Below are 24,527 nucleotides of genomic sequence, written 5' to 3' on the forward strand. Positions count from 1 at the left end.
AGGAAAGGAAGCTGAAGCCTAAATGTTGACTTACTTGTCAAGGTTGTACAAATGGCAGCAAGTAGAGCTCTGATTGGTCCCAGGCAGGCTGCCTCCCCTCTGAACCCTGATGTGAAGTACCTGCTGTGTTCCTGCACCCATGATTCTTGTGGAAAACCCTTTTATGGAAAAAGCAGGGAAGCTACCTTTGATTTTTAGATGAGGTAGTAATTTCATTATTCCATCTTCCTCCATATTACGACTCAATAATCTCAGAATAAGTAAGAATTTCAGAAAGGAAATAAAATAAAACCAACCTACCACATACCTTCCAGATTATACAAGGCATTCACTGGGCATCGGTGTTTCTGCTTCTTATATCATTGCATTGGACTTGATGAGCAGAAGGGAAAGTCCACTTTGGTCAGGTCACAAGAGTATCTCTCAGTGTAATTCTACTGCAGGTGATGTTAGTGTGGGGTTTGGCATGAAGTCAGCACGTCATAAATGAATTTGACTCTACATATGAAGATGCTACTATGGAGTAGCACCTCTCAAACTTTGATGTGCTTCCTGTGAATCTCCTGGGGATATTATTCAAGTGCAGTCTGATTCAGCAGGTCTAGGGTTGGGCCTGGGACTCTGCATTTCCAACACATTCCTAGATGATAGCAATGCTGCTGGTCCATGGGTCACACTTAGAGTAACAAAGGTGAGAGAATCAAATTCTTGTCCAGCTCCATGCCGATACTCACCAGAGCTCATGGGGATCGCCTCTTTACTGCTAGGAAGAGTTTTGAGTACCAGGAAAGGTGAGAAGAAACATAGGGCTTCTGGTTGGAGGGCTTGTGTTCTACACTGCACCCCTGTGAATAAGTGCTATAGGGTCAGGGGCACATTAGTGGATTTTTCTGGTACTAAATGATTTGCAAGGCCTGAACTAACTAACCTCAGTTATCTGATCAGATGAGGTGGGTGAGAAAGCTCCTCATAAGCATTAGAAGAACCATCACTTTGGGGAATAGTCCATAACCAGCCAGCAATGGACCTAAAGGTATTCAGTAGGTTTTTTTTTCACTTCGACTGAGGACAGTCCCTGAGCTAATAAACTTACTTTCCAGGAAAGGAAAATGGATCAAGCCATTAGGAAGAATGAGACATGGGTGTGCAGGAGGGTTTCAAGAAGAAGATGGCATTCTCTTTTGATTTGAGTTTACTCTGGTAGATAGTGCCTGAAGTCTACATACTGCTGGATGACTTTATAGAACAATCTGGGTTCTTAAGAAGCAGATTCAGAGAAAGAAATTCCTTGGATAACTTTGTGCCAAGTTTTTGAAATTGATCCCACCCCACCCTGTTGTGTTTGTTTTTTTAAAGGAAATTACTAAAGTTTGTTAATTTGTCATGCTAATGAGAATGGTAACTTACCGTTCTCAAGGCAAAAATGACCAAGAGAATTTCCCCTATTTCCATTCCCCATTAGTATTGGGTGGGAGGAGTGGTGGTGGAAAGCAGTCATTATACAATATCATTTTAAAGGGCAGGGCTTTTATCTCCTAGCAAATGTAATAACCATGTGTTTTTGCATCCTTAGGAAAGGACACCCCACACTATTAAAAATAAATAAACAAAAAGCAACAGAGCTTTTCCTGTATCAGTAGGGAGTTTATGTAGTAGAAATGAAACAAGGAGAATACATGATGAATTTTTAATAAAGTTAATATGGTATTTTTCACAAAGTCTGCCAAAGTTTTGAGAGCTGTAGATGCTGTTAAATGAAATGATTTAGTTCTCAAAGAGGAAGTAAAATGCCTGGTTAATATTTTCTAATTGGACCATCCCAAAAGAGCTATGGGTAAACTTGTTAGAGTAGCGTCAGTCCAAATCAAGTTCATTCGCAAGAATTAACCACGGGTGGCAACTTGAAACCTGGATACAAACTTTCATATGTTTAAAAGGTGAACATACTGGCTTTTGGGATCTGTAGTTAAGATCAGGAGAAAGGACAGAACCCTACAAGCTTGCATTCACTCCCTTCATCATTCATTTGCAAACACTCAACTCTACCCTTTGTAAGGTATTTTGCTGGGAGCTCTACTTGGTGAGGAGGCAGAGGGTGCAAGATTCAACCAGACATGGAGGTTGCCCTCTAGACACCTGTCATTTAACTGAGAAAATGAGGCATTTGCCTTATGCCATGAGATTTGGGAAAAAGAAGTCACCTCCCACTGGCAAGGAGAGGAAGGAATGTTTCTGGAGGAAAGAGCTTCTAACTTGGTCCTGATTTCTTTGGGGCAGAAATGGGAGTGATGTGCATGAGGTGGGAAGAGTTTATTTGAGTCTTATAATTACAGTGTCTCCTCATGGAGATTGGATAATTTGAGAGCACCATTGAGAGTTGAACTGCATTGTTAATGAGTCACTCCGAAAGCTCAGTGCAGTAACATTCCTGTGAGCCCTGTACCATTCAGACAAGCTTTACTTAATTCCATGAAAAATCACCTGATCATTTTTCCTTGAAAAATCTGATAACTGCCATTTCATTTTAAGATGTCAGTCCAACCCACACACTGTAGTACAAATTGTTCTTGATTCTAGATGTGTTGAATTTACTTTGAAAACTGTCTGAAGAATGAGTAGCTAAATTTGAAATATTTCATGAATAAGTAGAAAGAGAGTTTGTGCTACTTTCTTAAAACTCTTTGGAACACTTAGTGATTTTTAACAGACCAGGATAGTTAATATAGTTTCATTCATTCTGAATTCTAAGTACAGTTAAGTTGTCCTTCATTTTTTTTCAGATACTTTTCCTTAAAATGAGTTGCCAAAGATCTTAAAATTTGATGGCTAAGAGAAGTCACTTATTAGCATGTCACTTCTGATATTTCGTGAGTGTGGGTTTAATTCTAGGCCGTTTTATGGTTGTAGGCATAAATACAAAACCCCATTGTGCCTCTCCATTTTTCAGCTGCTGTGTCGTCATTGTTCACACATAAAGCCAGTTCAGGGTTATCTGTGATGTGTTTTTCATCACTAATGGGTCAAAACCATTTGGGTCCAGGTTCCCTGGGATATCAGCCTTATATGGTACAAGGGAAGAAAACTGTGAACCCTGTCCACATTCATCAGGTGAGGCCTTGGGTGAAGGGGTAGGGTGCACAGAGGGGCTTGCTGCTAATGCAAGGGGCAGGATTCAGAAGCCCTCCTGGAAGGTGGAAAATGCATATAATGAAAACTGCCCTTGCAAATCTCTTTACTTGCCCACAAAGTATAATACTGGAGCATTTCTCTACCTGACCAATGCCATGTTTTCCTTCAGGACGAGATCAGATCTGTGTTTCCAACAATGAACCCCAGGCAGATGTAAGTTGGTTCGGCCTACAGTGAGTGTGCTGAGGGGGTGAGGTGCTGCCCTTAGGGAACCGTTTGTGGTGAAGGGAACAGGATCTCCATGCCTCCTGTCTCACATCCATTCTGGGACACATCTGCCTGTTGAGTAGAACAACTGGCACGTTTGAAGTGGTAAACGGCCCCCTCTTGCAGTTAGATTTGTCTAAGATAAATGTGTGCAGTGTAGCTACACTATGCAAAGATGACTCTAAAGAGCTCTCAGCTCTCAAGATACTTATCTACTGCGGAGAGGGGAGTTGTCAAATATATATGGTGCAAATTATGTGAATGCCCAGCTAAATCTATAGGTCTTGGTTTTCACCTCTCGCCCAGAATTTGTTAATGGGGGTGCTTTAGAGAAGAAGGAGGATCTGTGGCCCCCTTTTGCTCTTGGTCTGGAATGATGGGTAGATTTGTACAGGGAGACAAGTGGTGAGGAGGGTCTTCCAGGCAGGGGGACTGGCCCGAGGGAGCCTGGAGGAAGCAGACCATGGATGGTGTGGGGTGAACAAAGCACAGGTCAGAGAGAAGCAGGGAGAAGAGGCCTGAGGGGCCGGGACCAGGAGGCCTCTGATGGTGGGGCTAATAAGTTTGATTTTATCCTGAGGTCATTGGGGAACCATTGCAATATTTTTGTTTTGTCTTGTTTTGTTTTGTTTTGTTTTGTTTTGTAGGAACAACCCTTAGAAGGTCTGAGTTTTCAAAGTGAAAGAGGGAAAGACAATGGAGGTTGAGAAAACAGTTCTAGAGGGAGCCAGTGGGTGGCTAGTTCTAGAAGGACTCAGGTGGGCTGTGGTGGGAACTAAGGCAGAGTTGGATGGGAGATGGTTCTGATGGGAGGAAATGTTACAGATTTAACATTTAGCTGCAGAGAGGGTGAAGGAAGAGGAGGAATCAAAATACAAGTGCATTTTTGACTCTGAGGGGCTGGGAGGATTAACTGGAGGAGGGAGGGGAGGGGATGGGGAAGGGCTCTGTCTTAGTGGGGTTTCCCTGGAGCAGATCCTGAGAGGATCATCAGGGAAGTGTTCCTAAGAAGCCTCAGTTAGGAGTGGAGACATGGGACAGGGCAGGGAAGGAAGCCAGCAAGGGTACAGTGTCAGTCTCAGTCTGATTCCCCAGGAAGCAGTGAGTCCATCTTGAGGCTGGGAAGGGGCCTTCATGCTTCTGCCCTCAGCAGCCATTTGCCATGAGCTGCCTCAGACACTTCCCTGGCCTAGGGCACCTCCCGGCAGGGCAATTCCAATGGCCAAGAGAGAACTTAAAGCATGCAGAACGTAGGGGGAGGACACACAGAGCCAGGAGAGGTTTTGGAGGGGATCTCGGTGGAGCGTGGGCAGCATCCACCTCAGAAGGAATGTGAGTAGCATTGGTTTGGTTGCATCGTGTTTGTGGGCAGTTGCTGGGGGCGGGATGTCCCCTGGCAGGTGTCTGCAGTCAGGAGCCAGGAGTGAAGTCTGAGCTGAGTGAGGCCATGGGAAACTGTGTGAAGCTGTGGTGAGCCCACGAGGACAGGCCCATTTCAGTGTTGCTGACTGAGCTCAGCCTGTTGTGGTCCTTGTTCCCTATACCAGATGCCTCTAGTAATTCTTAGAAGAGACGCTGTGGCTTGCCGAAAGCTGTGGTAAGTGAGCTGCCCGGTTCCAAATTGACCATATGCTTGGAGTCTGAGAAGTTTTTCCTCTCAGACCGCATCAGCAAGCTGTACTCCCAAGTACTTACGAGCAGCACAGATTGCTAGATGAGTCAGCTCTGGCCGCCCAGTGTCAAATGATGCAGTGAGAGACGATACTTTTGGCTTTTTGCTGTTTTATTTCCAGGAAAGCAAATATCAGGAAGTGCCTAGCCTTTACCCCTTCTTCCCTTTGGGGCTGGGAATCTGAAATCCTGAAGACTGCCTTTTTTTCTAAGGCAGGGCTTGCAAGTTCAGATGCTTCCAGGGGCCAGAACCTTGGGTGGGGGCTCTTGGGTTGTCAGAGAGTCAGTACCTAACTCTGTCCTGTTGTTGCCAGGTGTCATCAGGTCTTGTACCTTTTTTTTTTTTTTTTTTCAAGAAAACCCAGAAATCTGGATGTTTATGTGAGAACTTCTTTTTTTAAATATTGCCTCCCTTTTTTCAAAATATAGACATACTTTGCCTTATTGTGCTTCTCAGATACTGCAGTTTTTACAGATTGAAAGTGCATGGCAATCCTGTGTCAAGCAAGTCTATCAATGCCATTTTTCCAACAGCTGCTCACTTTGTGTCTCTGTCACATTTTGTCATCCCTTGCAATATTTCAAACTTTTTTTCATTATTATTTTTTTTGTTATTATAAACTGGTCAGTGATCTTTGATGTTACTACTGTAATTGTTTTGAGGCACCATGAACCACATTCATGTCAGATAATGAATTTAATAGATAAATATGAGTTGTGGCTGTTCCACCAACCAGCCATCCCCCCATCTCTCTCCCACTTCTTGGGCACCCCTGTTTCTGGAGATACAGCAGCATTGAAATCAGGCCAGTTAATAATCCTACAGTGGCTTCCAAGTGTTCATGTGAAAGGAAGAGTTGTGTGTCTCTCCCTTTAAATCAAAAACTAGAAATGATTAAGCTTAGTGGGAAACCATGTTGAAAGCCCAGCATAGACCGAATACTAGACCTCTTGCACCACACAGTTAGCCAAGTTGTGAATGCAAAGGAAAGTTCTTGAAGGAAATTAGAAGAGCTGCTCTAGTGAACACATGAACACATGAATGATAAGAAAGTGAAACAGTCTTACTGCTGATATGTAGAAGGTTTGAGTGGTCTGGATAGACGAACAAAACAGCCACAGCATTCCCTTAAGCCAAAGCCTAGTCCAGAGCAAGGTCCTGACTTTCTTCAATTCTATGAAGGCTGAGAGATGAGGAAGCCGCAGAAGAAAAGTTTGAAGCCTGCAGATGTGGTGGGTTCATGAGGTTTAAGGGAAGAAGCCGTCTCCATAACATCAAAGTGCAATGTGAAGTAACAAGTGCTAACGTAAAGGGTGCAGCAAGAGTTCCAGAAGATTGATCTAAGATAACTAGCGAAAGTGTTTACACCAAACAGACATTCAATGTAGATGAAACAACCTTTTGTTGGAAGAAAATGCTGACTAGGACATTCATATCTAGAAAAAAGTCCTCGCCTGGCTTCCAAGCTTCAAAGAACAGACTGACTCTCCTTGTTAGGAGGTAATATATCTGGTGACAGTAAGTTGAGGCCAATACTCATTGACCATTCTGAAAATCCTAGGGTCCCTGAGAATTATACTAGATCTACTTGGCCTGCTTTTAAGCATGGAACAACAAAGCCTAGATGACCATACATCTGTTTACAACATGGTTTACCAAATATTTTAAGTCCACAATGGAGACCTACTGCTCAGGAAAAAAGATTCCTTTCAAAATATTACTGCTCATTGACAATGCACCTGGTCATCCAAGAGCTCTGATGGAGATGGACAATGAGATTAGTGTTGTTTTTGTGCCTGCTAATACAACGTGCGTTCTGCAGCACATGGATCGAGGAGTAGTTTCAACTTTCAAATCTTATTTAAGAAATACATTTGAAAAAAACAAACAACAACAACAACAAACAAAAGAAATACATTTCAAAAGGCTCTAGCTGCCAGACATAGTGACTCTCCTGATGGATCTGGGCAAACCAATTGAAAACATTCTGGAGGGAATCCCTGGGTGGCTCAGCGGTTTGGTGCCTGCCTTTGGCCCAGGGCGCGATCCTGGAATCCCGGGATCGAGTCCCGCGTTGGGCTCCCTGCATGGAGCCTGCTTCTCCCTCTGCCTGTGTCTCTGCCTCTCTCTGTGTGTCTATCATGAATAAATAAATAAATAAATCTTTAAAAAAAAGAAAAAGAAAACATTCTGGAAAGGATTCACCATTCTAGATGCTATTAAGAACATTTGTGATTCGTGGAAACAGGTCAATATATCAACATCAACAGGAGTTTAGAAGTTGATTCCAGCACTCATGGCTGACTTTGAGAAGTTCAAGATTTCAGTGGGGGAAGGCACTGCAGATGTGGTGGAAATTCAAGAGAACTAGAATTAGCAGTGAAGCCTGAAGATGGAACTGAACTGCTTCAATCTCATGATCAAACTAACAGATAAGAAGTTGCTGCTTATGGATGAGCAAAGAAAGTAGTTTCTTTATTTGGAAACTACTCCTGGTGAAGATGCTGGGGAGGCTGTTCAAATTACAACAAAGGATTGAGAATATCACATAAACTTAGATGATGAAACAGCAGTTGATAAAGGGTTTGGGAGGATGGACTCCTGTTTGAAAGAAGTTCTTCTGTGGGTAAAATGCTATGCTATCGAACAGCATCACATGCTACAGAGAAATAATTTGTGAAAGGACAAGTCAATGGATGTGGCAAAGTTCATTGTTGCCCTAGTTTAAGGAATTGCCACAACCACTCCAGCCTTAAGCCAACACCACTGTGATCAGTCAGCAGCCATCAGCATTGAGGGGAGACCCTCCACCAGCAAAAAGATTACAAGTCACTGAAAGCTCATATGATGATTAGCATTTTCTAGCAATAAGTATTTTTAATTAAGGTATAGGCTGAGCGTCTGCCTTTGGCTCAGGGTGTGATCCTGGGGTCCTGGGATCAAGTCCCACATTAGGCTCCCCACAGGGAGCCCCCTCTGCCTATGTCTCTGCTTCTCTCTGTGTGTCTCTCGTGAATAAATACTCTTTAAAAAAAAAAAGGTATATACTTTTTTTTTAGACATCATGATTTTGCACACTTAATGGATTGCAGTACAGTGTAAACATAACTTTTGCTATAATGCTGGGAAACCAAAGAATTCATTTGACTTGCTTTATTGCACTATTTACTTTATTGTGGTGGTCTGAAACTGAATCCAGAGTATCACTGTGCAGCCCTAGCCTACCCCAATGGCTGCATCTTGCAATCTTTAAGATTTCTGTATGATTCTTACTTAGATGGAGTTAATCATTCACCCTTTGAGCTATCTCGTCTCCTTTCACACACAGCAATCATCATACTTCTCAGACTCTTGTTATTGTTTGAAGGAAATGTCCACCTACCCTATTTCCCCCTTGCTAAATCTTCATTTATCTGTGGATGCCCATTACTTACGTAGAGTGCCAGGTGGTGAGTATGTGTGTCGCTTAATAGAATTTTCTTGAATTGAGTGGAATAGAACTATGCTCTGGAATTTTGCTACCATCTTCACTAGAAGGCCATAAATTCACTGCAAAATGGATCTGGTTTTGGTTTACATATTTACCAGTGCCAAAAGTGCATCTTGATAATGTAGCCACACAGCATGGGCCCCAAGGAAGAAAAACACATACGCGCGCACACACACACACACACACACACACACACACAATCCTTTCATTGCCCAAACAAAAGTAATTTGCCACAGGGTATATGTATAGGTTTTTTACTCTTTTTTTTTTTCCTTTTTAAAAACATCCAAAGGATGGCCTTCAAAGAAAAGGAAATCTTTGTGCACCTTAAGTGAAGTACAAATGCATTACATTGCCTTTTTTTTATAGCCCAGAAGATAACATGAGCATTTTCTTTGGCATTTGAAAAGGGCAAAATTGGGAAAGTACAAAATTATACTGGTACTAAAAAGAAAGTTCTTTAAAAAATTATAATCGAAGGTGTCCTCTTTAAGTGGCCTTGTGTCTCTTCATGTCTAATTTCTACCAATTACTTTGACTCTTGGGAGAATTACAGGGCTTCTAGAAAGAGGTTTCATAATTAAACGAAATACACAGGGGGTAGTAGCCTACAGAGGTGTGCCCTAGAAAATGCTCCCATATGAGGCTAGGAGGCTGGGGTTCAGCCCTGGAGCGTGCTGAATGTTGGAATCACACGTGGGGAAGAAAAGTAACACTGGGTTTAGCAGTGATTGACATGTGTTACGGCGGTGGAGAAACCACAGCAGCTGGTTTATTCCCAGACAGCAGAAATTGAAGAAGGTGAATTCAAAGTTCTATTCTTAAATCAGAGCGGAGAATACGAGAGTGTTTGTTTAGCATGGAGGTCGTTATTTTAGATTCAGATATAGAAAGGGCCCCCACTCTGGGATCGCAGCTGCCCCTCATTGTTGGCGTGGTATCAGCCTTCAGCAGTTTTCTCAAGCTTCCCGAGGTGTTTGGAAGACTTGATTAGCTCTCTTGGGCTGCCACTGTACCCCCTAAGGAGCTGTCCAGCATCACCGAAGACTACCTTAATTTAGTCCTCCTATTTCCCATCTCACGCTGGAGTGACACCCTTTTCTGGTGTGTTGAAGTATCAGGATTCACTGTTAATTATTGTGTTTGCACTTTCCAATCTAATATGCTGGTGTAAAGCCACATTCTCTTGGGGGAAGAGAATTTTTTTCAATCCACACCCGTAATGGCTTGCCTAGTTACTCTTACTCTACACCTCCAAAGTGTCGGCCTTTGTCCCAGTGGAGGGAACAAGAGAAACAAACCTGCGTTGTTCAGGGAGAGCCTCCCCTCCCCCACCCCCACCCCTGTTTTATAGCCGTTCTTGATTGCCTATGTCTTTCTCTGTTTTTTTTTTTATTATTATTATTTACTTATTTTTGTCTCCTCTGAGAGAGAGAATTAGCATACTAGTGATTTCCAGTCTTTTCCCAATAGTTTAGAATGGCAGAGAATAGTGAGCAGGTACCCAAGACACAGAGGCACAAGCATGAAATTTCTTTGAAATTCCTTGTTGATCTTATGCAAATACTAGAGTACCACGAAATGTCTGTATTTGTTTTAAAGTAAAATAAAGGCCCCTTCCTCCCACAGAGCACACAGTCTTTCAATAACAATGAAAGATTTATTCTGAGGCATTACAGGTGGGCTGTAGGGATTCCTATACGCTATTTTGAGGGCTTGGTGCACACAGTGTAGGTAATTTAGTTGCAATACTTTTACTGAAGTGTTAGATTTTTGTATTTATATGCCTATTGCATATTAAATTTAGGAACTCAGATTGTCTTACTTTAAATATTCCTGGCAGTCTTTTTTGTCTTTTCTCTTCTTTGTCAATCAGGCTTAAATTAGATTGTGTGTATTTTTCAAGCTGAGAAATACATGGGCATTACCAGTGTTGGATTCTGGAAAAGACTAGTACTAAGTTAATTTTACATTTTTAGCTATGAATGCAGCAGCAGGTGAGAAATAACTTTCAGATCCGTATAAATACATTATCAGTGATTTCAGTGTTCTTAGGATTTTGATATAATGACTATCTTTCTATCTATCTAACTGTCTTCTATAATTTTTTAAGTGGTTGAAAGATGGAACCATTTTACAAAGAGGTAAATGCCATAAATACAATTTAGTGGAGTACATCATTTCATTTACCTCCCATTCATCAACCATGAGTTGGAACTGAAAATGGCTCCAAAGGCTTTAAAAACTAAATTAGTAACTTGTATTCATACAACACCTGTTTCTGAGGGTTTGAGAGCACTTTTGCTTCACTCCTATGTGTTAAGTCTTATAATTTATTCTCACTATGTCCTCATGATGGTTGTTTTTGTTATGAATATTTGTTGAAAACATCATGCATTCAATGGAAGTTTAGACTTAATTCTGTTTTGTAACAGAAAGGCACCATTTTCTTGCCTTAGCTCCCACCTCCCATTTCACATCCTAGGAAAACTAGCCTGAAGAAGTTATTAATGACTCCTTAGTATTGAAGTGTGGGGTGGGTGAGCGGGACTGTTTGGTGGGTAGGGGGCTTAAGTTCTCTCTTGAGGCTCATGGCTCAGAAATACACCATCTTTCAGCCCAGGATCCCTAGAGCTTATAGAAGGGTCCTTGAAGAATTCCCAGTATCCTCTAGGCTTTGCAGCATCTTCAGCCCCCATAGCTAGGCTCTGGGACCAGAGGCCTGGTTATGCATAAACTGGTTTCAGGGCATTTTGACACTACAAACCATTTGAGCGCCCCGGGTGGCTCCATTGAGCAGGCTGGCTGGATCTTGTCAGTTTCTGCACTAAACAGTTCTGTGCAAATGGTTTTGAGGCCCTTAGTGCATTATTTTTCCTCTTTACTTAAAAAACCCCAAATGTATTTATTAGGTGTCTTGTATCTTCTAAGGTAGTAGCCTTTGTTAGAGAGAATGAGATGAGCACAATCCCTGCTCTGGGGAGATTGATGACATACCCAACATGTTGAAATTTTAATTTTTGGACTTTTATAGTTAAAGTCCCCAAAATGGCTCTGTCAGGCAACTTGGATCTTATTAGGAACAAAAAGCCCACTTTTCTTGTGAAGAATGTGTACATGTTTGCAGGCATTTCTTAATGTGATTCATTATTTATGGCACTAGCCATAGTAACTCCCATTTACTGTGTCTGGCCCGAGTTTTTGCTCATTGCTTCATGATATACATTATCTTTACTCCTGAAAGCAAGATGAAGAAGATGAGACCGTCTTGACTTGTCCAGAGTCATGCTTTTGGTAAGTGAGGAGCCAGGATTCACATCAGAAGCTGTCTACTACTAACACTGTTCCTCTTTAATTTTTTAACCATTAGGGTTAGATTGTAAGGGTAGGGTAGGATTTCCCAGCCTATATATAGTGTCTCAACTATTGACAGTTTGGGCTGGGACCATCCTGTGCACTGTGGGATATTTAGCAGTATTCCTGGCCTCTACCCACTAGAAGCCAGTAGCAAACACCACCACCCCTACCCCTGGCCCTGCAGTTAATGACAATCAGAATGTCTCCAGATATTATCAATGTCTGCTGATGGGCAAAACTGCCTCTAGGTGAGAACTGTTGAGCTAATGTTAGGGTGTGAGGTAGGGATCTACTTTTTTTTTTTCTTCCAGATAGCTGCCTTTGTCAACAGCATTTATTGCATTTGCCTGATTTTACCATGGAATGAAAGGGTACCTGTATATCATAGTTTGGATTTCTGTATATACCCTAGTTTGTTCCCAGTTCTTTATTGTTCCTGTGATCTCTTTATTGATTTTTGTCCTATGCCATGCTATTTTTGTTACAATAAGTTTTTAGTGTATATTAGTATCAAGGCACTGTTCTTTTTCAGGATTTTCCAACCTTTGCGTGTTGATTTGCATGTTGATACAGAGTCTAAAGCTATTTTCTCCAATTCCCAGTAAATTCTTTAAAAACTGTAATTACATTACAACACAATTTCTACTGTGTGTTTTCAGGAACATAGAGTTCACTCTTAGTGTTGGAGGTAAATTTTTATTTTAGAGCTTTGTGATCGTTCTGAGACTTCTACATGTTATGTATGCCTGTATTACCAAAGTGAGGTACATACCCATGTTGAAGGAGTACTGAGGCTTCTGTGTATATTTATTTATGTCAAAAAAATAGGAAAAAAGTTATGTGTTACTAATATTGAACGTTCAGGTTGAAGGTGGTTCCCTGGCTGCTTGCAGAGGTCAGAAGTCACCTGTCTATATGAAGCAGGAGGTATCCTGAGAGCCTGGGTTCAGAGGAAGACTTTCATTTGAAAACTCAGTGAAGTGGATTGTGGATTATTTTTTGTAGTTTAACCCTCATGAAATATACGCATGGCTTAAAAAATTCCTGGGGCAGCCCTGGTGGCCCAGAGGTTTAGCGCCGCCTTCAGCCCAGGGCGTGATCCTGGAGACCTGGGATCGAGTCCCACATCGGGCTCCCTGCCTGGAGTCTGCTTCTCCCTCTGCCTGTGTCTCTACCTCTCTCTCTCTCTCTCTGTGTGCCTCTCAGGAATAAATAAATAAATAAAATCTTTAAAAAAAATCCTGTAATGTGGTTGCAGATTCAGGAAAACACACCAGAAATATAAATGTAAAATCCTTCTCTCTGTCTCTTTTTTCCCTCTCTCTCTGTCCCTGTCTGTTTCTTTCTCACACATACACACACTCACACACAGAAAAATGTCACACTGACCCATTTCTCACTGTAAGAGCTTTCTATATATATATATGTATTTATATACCTATTCAGATCTAAAAGAAGATGGCCAAAGAAATTTGGACTCATCAAGAAGACATTTTGAAATGTGGGTTAATGTTGCCACTATTGCTAACAATGAATCTCATTTCAAGTGTATATTAAGTCTTGAAATATTAGCTATTCATAATATGAACTTCTTGTGATTATAATTTTAAAATACTGCTTATCTCATTTGCTTCTCATCTTTAAAAATTTCTTTTGTGTATAGTTTATGTAACCTATGTAGGTTGTTGGTGCAGCAGTAGTCAGGAGTTTTTACTGACCTAGTCCACGATCAAAAAATTTGGAGACTACTGATTCGTGAAACCTCTGATTCGTGAAACCTCTGGATCACGCCACTGGTTCTCAAAGCAGTTAGAATTTTGCTACTCAGAGTGTCATCCGTGCACCAGCAGCATTGGCATCACCTGGGAGCTCCTTGAAAATGCAGATTCCCAGGCCCCGCCAATGCTGAATTGGAATCTTCATTTTAACAAGGTCCTCGGTGATGTTTTCACATTAAAGTTTAAGAGAGTTAAGCTGTGCTCTCCTATTAGGTAGCCACTAGCCAAGTGTAGCAATGTAAATGTAAATTCATTTAAATTAAATAAAATTAAAAATTCAGTTCCTTAGGAGCACTAACCACATTTTAGGTGCTTGATAGCAACAATGGCTAGTGGCTACTGCGTTGGACAGTGGCTAATTTCCATCATCTAATTCCATCATCTAATTTAGTTAGAGGGTGTGGGTAGGAAGATCTAGAAAAGAAGGAAACAATAAACAGACTTTAATTTGGAACATGTGCATTGAATATAAACAGAGAAGAGACTTCTTGTCACTCAGTTGAACATAGCCCATGAGAGAGTCATGAAGAACATTTGTATGGGGTGCTATTACTGTTAGTTTTGTCTGTGGATAACATGACTTTTCTAAAGCAGTTAAGTATCAGGGAGACCTGCTTCATTCAGTGTTATGTTTGTGATAAAATATTATTTGTGCATTAATACGAAGATCAGTCCTTTCCACAGTTTTCAAAGTAAATGGGGAAACTTTTAGGATCCCAGAGAAAGCAGGACCCTGCCCCAGATCTCATTCCTTGAGGTTCTCTTTTCTATAGTCCAGCCTGATGGGGATTGAAATACTGCATTATACAGGGACCAGTGGGGTAAAGCCTGTTTGTTTTCCTGTTGCTTTTAAGATTGATGGTGAGCTCCTTGGGTTGCGCAGTCACTGGCAGTTTATCTACCAGGGAGCCAGCTCTGACTGTAAACAGTGAGACAGGATGTGGCAAGATTTCTCTAGAATAAACAGCAGTACTGGATAGTTAGATGCCCACAGTAACTTGCTCATACTTGGCAGTGTGCAGCTTCCTAAGAGAGTGTGTGGTTAGGGTATCATTTGCACAGCCTCCCCCCATTATTTCTGGAATGTTCCTGGTGATATCAAACCCTTATCAGAAGTGGGGAACGTCTGTGGGTGAAAGAGGAAGAGAAAATCAGAAGAAAAGCAGTGACCCATCTATGAGTTCATTCTTCTCCTTCTTTCTACTTCCTACTTCAGAGCTCCTCTGATAGACTGTATAGTTAGGTGCTTTATGTAAAGATTTGCTAGGATTTGTTTACTTGGGGATTGTTTTTTGTTTTTTTCCCCTGAAGCATTTCTTAAGTTTCACTACTAGGGGAAGCTTTTGACTCCAGCAGCTGCATTTTTTTTTTTTAAGTAGATTTGATTTATTTTACAAGGGGAAGGAGTCATAAAATGATCGGAAATCTTTTCCCCATTGTTCGGAGAGCATCTTTGGGAAGCAGCATTTATTCCCCTCCCCACTCCACCCCAACTACCACCAATTGCAGGGACGGGAAATACCTAAAATCTGTCTCCCATCCGTCCACTCCCTCTACAAAATCTTAGCTCAGCTCATTACTGCTCTCCTGAAACATTCTTTCCCTCTTCTTCCATCGTACACAATGCTGCATGCTTAATCTTCCTAAAGTCTGTATTTTCATGTCTTCTCTTCTCTAAGACCATGCTTGACTCTCCTTTCCCTCAAAATGAAGTCCAGTCCCATCCTGTAGCGACCACCTCATCCTTTCTTTCCAACCATGGTCCTCACTTCTCTGCTGCCCCACCCTGTAAGACACATCACAGGTCCATCCTAACAGCAGATATATCCAGATGTGCGCTGGGCTCATATTTATTGGTCCCACTGATCCTGATAGGCAGCCCTCACCTTTTACCAAACTGACCTATTTATTATTTCCATTATGTAACTCATGCTTGTTTCCACATATATGCTTACTAATTTCTGTTCTTGGTGCCTGGAATATTCTTTTATCCATTGTCCCATGACTAATTTCCATTCAGCTTTAGACTCAGCTGACACACTTCTTGCTTTTTAAAAAAATTCCTGATCCCTGACACTGAAAGTAACTGAACTCCCATGGCACCTCTGTTTTTATACAGTTTACATACAGTAGATAGCGATATTGCATAGTTAGATGCCCATAGACTGTAATTTTTTGAAGGCAGGATCTAACTCAGTGCCTTACTTGTGGTCAGTGGTCAGGAAAGTGATGAACAGATGAATGAATACACAGGTTGTTTTATTGTCATTAGTTTCACATTACTTAATGAAACTAGAGAATTATTATTATTTTTTTACATTGACAAGTCTTCAGATCTGTAATTCATTTCCCTCTCTACTACTACTTAAAAAAAATATTCTGATTATTCTACTTGAACTTGGGATTGCCTTGGGGGAAATATTTTAAAAATCCTTCCTGTTTCCCAGACAGAGAATTTGTTTCTGTCAACTGACATTCAGTAATTTTTTTTTTTTTTTTTTTTTTTTGGTTGGAGAAGTGCCTACTAATCTAAGTTTGAGTTTACCACCATTTCTTTCTGATTATTTGTAAGTGAAGCAAAAGTTGTTTTATTGATGAACTGCACATCCTCTCTTTTCTTTTCACAACTCAAGTTCAAACTGGGACTGTAGTCCTGGGAAAGAGGAGATGTTGTTTAAACTCATGGTCTTTGAAGTTATCTAAGGGGTTTATGAGTTGAAGTGAGATCTGTTACATGTTTATTATTTAAAAGTAGTGTGTATGGTAGTAGTTATTCACATGTTTATTTTTTAAAAGTAGAGTTTATAATAGTTTTTCGACAGGCATTTGTTTTTTAGGAGACATTCCAGATCTGCTCATGAAACCAAAATGGATATTTAATTAACTGCTTGGCATTTTGTCAGTATAATTTGAAGATTAACCCTTTTGCCCTAGTTGATTTTGAATATTTAAAGTACTCATAGACAGTGCAGTCTTTGCTCGCATACATGCTCTTTCAATGGCTTAGCAGAGGGCTGAGCTGTGTTGCTGGTAGAGGCTGTGTGAATGCACTGGTCATGATCATGGGTTAGCAGAGAGCATGGAGGGGAAGAATCTGCTGAGTCATTACAAGAAATGAACTATCTGGATTGGGTTTATGGGTTGGTTATTCTGATTATGATACAGTTAGATCATCTGTTCACTCTTATCTCTTCCCTGGCATCCAGCCTTCTGTGACTCACATGAGAGCTTTGTGTATGTAACCGAGAGGCCAGAGACTGGTGACCAAGAGGTCAAATTCAATCCCAAGATGTTGGCCAACGTAACATTAAAAAACATTGTCTGGAGCCACAGTTTAACAGTTATAGCTGACATAAAACACAATTTAATGACTTATTTTAAAAAACTAGAAGTTTTGGCAACTCTGGCCTAGAATCCTTAGTGATGGCTGGGATGTAAACTGCCCAGGTTACGTTGATTTCCACAATTCTCACTGTCTCCCCAATACTGTAGTGCCATGGTGCTTGCCATTTAAGGTCACTCCTGCACTGGTGACTCTTCTCATGATGGAGACAGGTTTTCTCCAACCACATCGCTCTCAGAAATGGCATTAGCGAGAGGGCATCTGATAGGATTCTGTGTGAATGAAAAGCAGAGAGAGCCTGCTTCTCCATGGACAGGAAGACCATTCCTGTATCTTTTATATGAGAACAAAGTGTCTAGAGTATGTATTTGGGTCAACAGTATATCCTTTTCCCCTCATTGCCTGTGGGCTTTTGAGTTTGCATCTCTGGTTTGACTTTCTGACCCTCTGGCTGCCTGGGGAGTGACTGCATAACCCTTGGCAGACGTGATTGTTGTAATGAGTGCAGCTCTGATTTGCAGTTTTTATTACAGTTGATGTTTGTGTGTGAGTAATGAGGTCAACACGACACGGAATAGGTGGTCTTATGGTCTTAAACAACTCTGACATCCGTGGCCAGTTGGGCTGACATCTGAGGTACTTCATTTAGCAAAGGGGCTTTTTGCTCTCCTGCCCTACAATTAGGAGAAATTTGTGCACAAATGCTCAGTTTCTAAATCTGCTTTTATGTGTTGTGCAAGCATTTGGTTTTTTCTATAAAAAACCTTCCCAGCATGGCACCCAACACTGGGCTTGAACTCACTACTGTGAGATAGAGACCTGAGCTGAGGTCAAGAGTCAGATGCTCAATCCACTACAACATTTATTTAAAAATTTTGCCCCTACAAGTGCTTATTTAAAATTCTCTATTCAGTTTTGGCCTGCATCACATTTATAAGGTGTCAAATAAATGAGGGCTGTTTGGGGTCGTAGGAAAGTTCTGGAAATAGATGGTAGTAATGGTTGTCCAACAATGCGAATGTGCTTAATGACATTGAATGCACATGTAGAAACGGCTAAAATGATAAATGTTATGTTATGTATATTTTCACCACAATAAAAAAGTAAAAATGAAGAGAAGGGAGCAAGAAGTCAGATATCCTTTCGAAGTTTTTTTGACCAAAAGAGGCATAGAGAAAGGTCCTCATTTCTATTTTGTATTTCTTTAATCTCTTTTTTTTTTTTGAAGGTTTGTTTTCTTCTGGGGGTATAGGAGTCTACATTATTGGTCTCTACAAGTCATTCTTTTTCTGTTTTCTCTTTCCATGGACTTGTTCAGTTCTTGTCCAGGGAAGATCTCCAAGACAGTGGCAGATACAACATACCCTACCTGGGCAGTGGTTCTTCACTCTCCACATTAGAATCACTTGGGAATTTCCGAAATCCTGTAGCCCAGGCCATACCTAAAACTAATCAGAATTTATGAGAGCTCCCAAAGTGCTTCCAAAGTTAAATGCAGCTAAGGCTGAGGATGCCTGCCCTGTGGGAAACCCTATCTGATTTACAGAGCCCAAGGTTTGCTTGTTAGAATGTTCCAGTGCCTGAAGTTGGGGCACATCAAAGGTCATTTCATTTTCTCCTCCAGACCCAGTTGTTTTAGACATTGCCCCATTGTGATTTGAGGGGTCTCTGATATGAGAAGTATAGGCAGGCAGAGGTGTAGGTATAGTTTAGTCTAGAGACACTGACTTGGAGAATAAATATTACAGAGTCAAAATGGGAAATACACATACCCAAAAGTCTAGAATGGCTTTCTTTCTTTTAAAACAATAAATTTTACTCTGGTATAATTATAGATTTAACGGAAAAGTTACAAAGAAATTACAGAGAATTCCCTTATGCACTTCATCGAGATCCCCAGGCATTACTATTTTATGTTACCCTGGTACATTTGTCAAAACTAAGAAATTGACACTGATACATTACTGTTAACTAAATTGTGGATTTTATTTGGATTTCATCAATTTTTCTATTAATGTCCTCTTTTAGTTCTGGGACCCAGTCTAGGGTACCACGCTACGTTTAGTTGTCCTGTTGTGATGCCTTTTTAAAACTTAAGTGGGCTGTGAAGTCTTAGCTGCTTCTCCAGCATCCTGAGCAGTCGGGACTGCCGTGTATATGTGCCTTGTTACCACCAGCGCATCACACCTCTGCTCAGTAATATCCTTTTTATTCTTCTTCCTTTCAGAAAATCCCCTTGGAATGGAAGTAAGCCCACCTCAATTCTCCAATGCTGTGTACAAGTGGGGGCCTCAAGATGTGAGATGGGTTAGAGCTGTTTAGTTAATTTTCCCCCACACACAGTTTTTGAGAAATGGCCTAGCAGCATGAAGGTGTTTTTACTTTTTCAAGGAACTAAGCTGTTGGAAACCCAAATCGATGGGTTAATTTAATAATCATAATTTAATCATAATATAAACAGATTTCTTTGCACTTATTTCCATAGGGTGGACTAAATCTACTTTCCCTTTGGGGATTTCAAGACCATTGGTAAATTGAAGAGAAGATTATGAATTTCTTTATTGAAACAGTTCACAGGGTAGCCCATACCTTGCCCCTTGACATGCTTCCTGCATTTTGCTTTTAGGACAGACAGCATGTTCTTTTGGTTTTCTTCCTTCCTCTCTGGTTTCTCCTTCTTCTTCTTTGAGTTTTCTTCTCTTTTCTCCCAATGTCTTCACAGTGGAGGGTCCCAAGGGTCAGTCCTTGACAGTTCTTTCTCTACATTAATTGAAATCTCATCCAATCTTATGCTTTAAATACATGGAAGCTGATGGCTCTCAAATTTGTATCTCCAGAAATCCAGACTGAAATATGTATTAAACTGTCTACCAGACATCTATACTTAGACGTCTGCTGCATAAGTCAAGTTCAGCACATCTGAAACGGAATTGTTGACCTTCCCCCAAAACTGTGCCACCCACAACCTTCCCCATCATAGCTGTGGTAACTTCATCCACTCTCCCAGTTACTGGGACAAAAATTCTTAGTCACCCTGATCTGCTTTCTTCCCTCTACACCCTATAAGGAAGTCTTAAAGGTTCCACCTTGAAAATATATCCAGAATCTAGCCTTTGTGACTACTGTTAAACTGCTAACAACCTACCCTGAGCCATCATCATCTCCCCATTAGAAGACTGAGTTAATCTCTTAGCTGCCTCCTATAGCCAGAGGGATCCTTGTAAAATAAATCAGATCATGTTACTTCTGTTTAGTACTTCCAAGGGCTTCCCCTGTCATTCTTTGTAAAAACTACTGTCTTTACAGTAGTGGCCTGTAAGATCTATGTTACCTTGCTCTTGACTATCTAGCCATGTCTTCTCTCCTCCTCTGCCCTTTATTCACTGAGCTCCAGCCACAGGGCCTTTTTGTATTGTCTTGCCTCAGGGCCTTTGTACTGGTTATTCCCTCTGCCTGGAAACTCTTATCCTGGATATCAGCATGGCCAAATCCCTCACTTCTCATAGATCTTGTATTATAAATGTCACCTTCTCAGCAAGGCCCAGACCACCCTCATTAAAACTGCAACTTCCAGGGGCACCTGAGTGGCTCAGTTGGTTGGGCAGCCACATCTTGGTTTCAAGTCAGGTTATGATCTCAGGGTCCTGGCATCAAGACCTACATCGAGTTCCATGTTCAGTGGGGAGTCTGTTTGAGGATTCTCTCTCCCCCTCTTTTTCTGCCCCTCCTCTGTTCGTGCTCTCTCTCTCTCTCTCTTTCTCTCTCTAAAATAAATAAATAAATCTTTAAAAACAACAACAAAAACCCCCACATCTTCCTCTCACACACTCCTGATTCTTTTCACCTTGCTCTGTTTCTTTTTTCTTCTACACTTACCACCACTGAACATACTCTGTTATGTGCTCATGTATGTTTATTGTTTTTTGCCTGTCCCCCTTCACTAGATTGTAAGATCCACGAGAGCAGAGATCTTTGTCTCTTCTGTCTGTTGACGTATGCTGAAGAGCAGTGCCTGGCGCATAATAGTAGTTGTGGTCAGTACTTATCAAATGAGTAATTATAAACTATGATGCGTGTTTGAAAAGTAAAGAATGCAGTTATAGATGATAGTCACTACATCAGCAGTGGCTAATGTTTGCTGAGGCCAGACCTCCTGCCATGCCCTATGCTAAGGGCTTTACATGCTTTTGTCTTATTTAACCCTTGCAATGATGCTAAGAGACAGCTACTAATAATATTCCCATTTAACGGTGAAAGAAACAAGACACAGGAAGTATAAATAGATAAATAAATAAGTAGATAAATAAATATTTATTTATGGTCAGCAACCCACCTCTAGTTTGCTTTAGCACCTGTAGCCTATAAATGATAAATCTGGAGGAAATTATGGAATAGGCAATGGAGGGAGGTGGCAAAGCACATTTCACTGTTAGCAGTGCTCTTCTTTGAGTGCTCACATTTAATCTCAGAGTATTAGGTGTTAATTTCCAGATGAGGGAGACTTTAGGTAGTTAATCCTACATCTCCAAAACACATTCTGTGTCCCTCCTTTTTCTTATGGTTTAAATCCAGATCCCTCTGTCCTTTCCAGAAGTGGAAGCCATCACAGCTTCTGGTCCAGGGGAAGTTGGATGGTTTCTCATTTCCTTTTCCAGAATAACACAAGGACATGGCCTTTGGGGAAACCTAAGTGGTGTTTCTCTTCCTCACAGGAGGCAAATGCCTTCTCAGCTGAGAGTTTTATGTTAATGCTTCTTCCATAGGAACTTGATTGACTGCAGAGTATCTATTCCTTCCTGATGTGATCCCTTGATCACAGGCCACACCCTGACACCTAGAGCAACTTCTGTTGAGTGTCTGCTTCTCTTTCCCAGGGTGATCCTTACCCTCAGAGACATGGAGCACTCATCACCGTTAGTGACTGCTCTCAGGTGTCTGAATGGATCTTGTGTGCCTGAGCCTAGACTTAGTCACCAGTGGGAGGCTTATTGTGAGCATGAAGCTGCCGTGTCTTCCTACTCAGCAACTATATTATTTTTCTATGCTCTGTAATAAATTACCACAAATTTAGTGGCTCAAAACAACATGCCTTATTTATCACACATTCCTGTAGCTTATCTGAGTTCTTTGTGCCAGGTCTCATTAGGTTACAATATAGGTGTTGGCGGGGGCCATAATCTCAACAGAGGATCAACTATGGAAAGATCTGTTTCCACTGCTCCCTTAGGTTCTTCACAGGATTCATATCCTTGTAGTCATCCTATTGCAAACAAAAATCCCTAGTTTGTTGTCAACTGTTGGCCAGGAGCTGCCACATGACCCTTTCATTACATGGCAGTTTACTTCTTCAAAGCCAGCAAGAGGAATATGTAGCCCCAGCCCGCTGGAATGGAGCCTTACAGCATAGTGTAATCACAGGAGTGACACCCCATCCTCTGCCAAATTCTGGTGGTTAGAAGTGCAGGTCCTGCCCTCACTCAAGGGGAGGGTTTTATAAAGGCATGAACAGCAGGTGGAAGTGATTGGGAGGAAGGGGTCACCTTAGGGGTATGTTCACCACAGCCACCATATTTACTGTAGTTAAATTCTGGAGATAGGGGTGCCTGAGTGGCTCAGTCAGGTAAAAGTCTGCCTTCAGCTCAGGTCATGATTACAGGGTCCTGGGATCAAGTCCCACATGCAGCTCTCTGCTCAACGGGGAGTCAACTTCTCCCTCTACCCCTCCCCCATGCTTGTGTGTGCTCTCTCTCATGCTCTCTCTCTCACTTGTGTGCTCTTTCTCTCTTTCTCTTTCTCTGAAATAAATAAAATATTTTTTAAATATTCTGGAGGTAATTCCTAAAGGCAAGAGACGACCTATTATTTGCTCATCTATTCCTTCAGTAGACATTGGATTTGCTTTGCCAAGACAATAGGTCAAGATGTGTATTTTTCATGTTTTATCTAGAAAATTTGTCAACGCCTATTTTTGTAGATATTTTGTGCTCATTTCAGTTCAAATATAACTGAGTAAATTATCTGCTAAAATGAACCAGAGCTGCCTTCCTTCCTATACTACTTCTGGTTCTAGAACCAAAGATGGTGGTTACTAGATCCTGTACTAGAGCTTATTCCTTGTGAACCTGGTTTGGATTTGCTGAAAGACCGACTCCATTAATTTTCTGAGTGTTTTACTGAGTGGCTATAGTGTCGACTTACTTAAAATGATTACCGTTTTTCAACCTACTCATTTAAAATCTTAGTGGGTGTTTATAAATAACCTCCAAGGTCTGACATTTGTCTTCATGTGACAGAGCAGCTGGGATTTCACATCTTAGAACACTCTCCTCCCATGCCTGTCTTCATTGTTTGAGACCCCACAATACCCATGACTGTGTATCATGACCAAGTCTTCTCTTTCAAAAGTCTGAAATCTTCTGCTTTAGTTTCTCTTAATATGTTTTCTGTTTGGGGTGGTAGAGGATGAGAATGTGGGGGAAGGATGAAAACATGCGTCTAGTCTGACAAAGTCTTAATGCAAGAAGTCTGGAGCACAGAACTGGTTTCTTCTTTCAGAGTTAGTTTATTCCAGTTTGAGCAGTTTTAAGTCTGTTTATTCTTTTACATATCAAAAGTATATATCTCAGTCCCTACTCCTGAAAGGATGTGTTTCCTTTCAGGAAGGAAAAATAAAGTCAAGATAATGCAATTCACATTGCTTCCCCCATTGCACACCTGTGAAAAACCAAATCCTCTTTAAAATTTTTGCACTTTTGAATTTTATGTAAATCATACCCAGATAGTTAACGGTAGCATAAATTGATTTTAATAATATAGAAGAATCTTAGAAATTCATTTTTAAAATGTAGCAAATATGCATTCAGAAGCCATTTATTTGGCAGGATACGTGTGTATCAGGAGTTTGGTGTGAAAGTCCCCACTTTAAGAATTTTATGGCCACACCTGTTCTTACAGGGGCTGGCATGGGCCCCTCTTTGGTAGAGCTCCTCATAAGTGGGCCGGGAGAGCCTTGTTCACCTCTCAGCCAGTGGGGAGTGGCTGTGCTTGTGCTGGAAGCCTTGGGCAGAGCCCAGGACCCTAGTCCTGAGTCCTGATCTCCATGACAGCTACCTAGAGAGAGAGAGAGCATACATGCCCTGCTGACACTTAGCAGCAATCCACTTTCTCTTGCCTTATGCCTGACTCAGTGGGCCAAGGAATCATCTTCCATTTCTGATAATCATGTGGCTTCTGGGAATTCCTCAGGCCTATGTAAGTGTCATATAGGAGCCCCTCAAAACAATGGCATGAAGTGGTGGGTTTTCTTTCTGGTGATCCCTTGCTGCTGGCTCTCCTGAATGTGCGTAGTTTTGTATCATTTGCACATCTACATGGTGGGAAAGAGGGAGGCGGCCACACCCCCTGTGTGGGGAGATGGCGGGGCTGTGCTGGACACCTCTGCACCGACCAGAAGACTGCAGTTGTTTGCCACAAACAGCCTTGATAATCACT

General features: G+C 41.4%; 1 protein-coding gene across 4 annotated transcripts in view; it reads left to right on the forward strand.

Moving 5' to 3' along the window:
* RFTN1 (raftlin, lipid raft linker 1) overlaps nt 1-24,527 on the forward strand; it is a 207,064-nt gene that overhangs the window by 81,913 nt on the left and 100,624 nt on the right. The window lies entirely within an intron of this gene.

The sequence above is a fragment of the Canis lupus genome, chromosome 23, assembly GCF_003254725.2.
Source record: "Canis lupus dingo isolate Sandy chromosome 23, ASM325472v2, whole genome shotgun sequence".
In the NCBI taxonomy this organism is placed as follows: domain Eukaryota; kingdom Metazoa; phylum Chordata; class Mammalia; order Carnivora; family Canidae; genus Canis; species Canis lupus.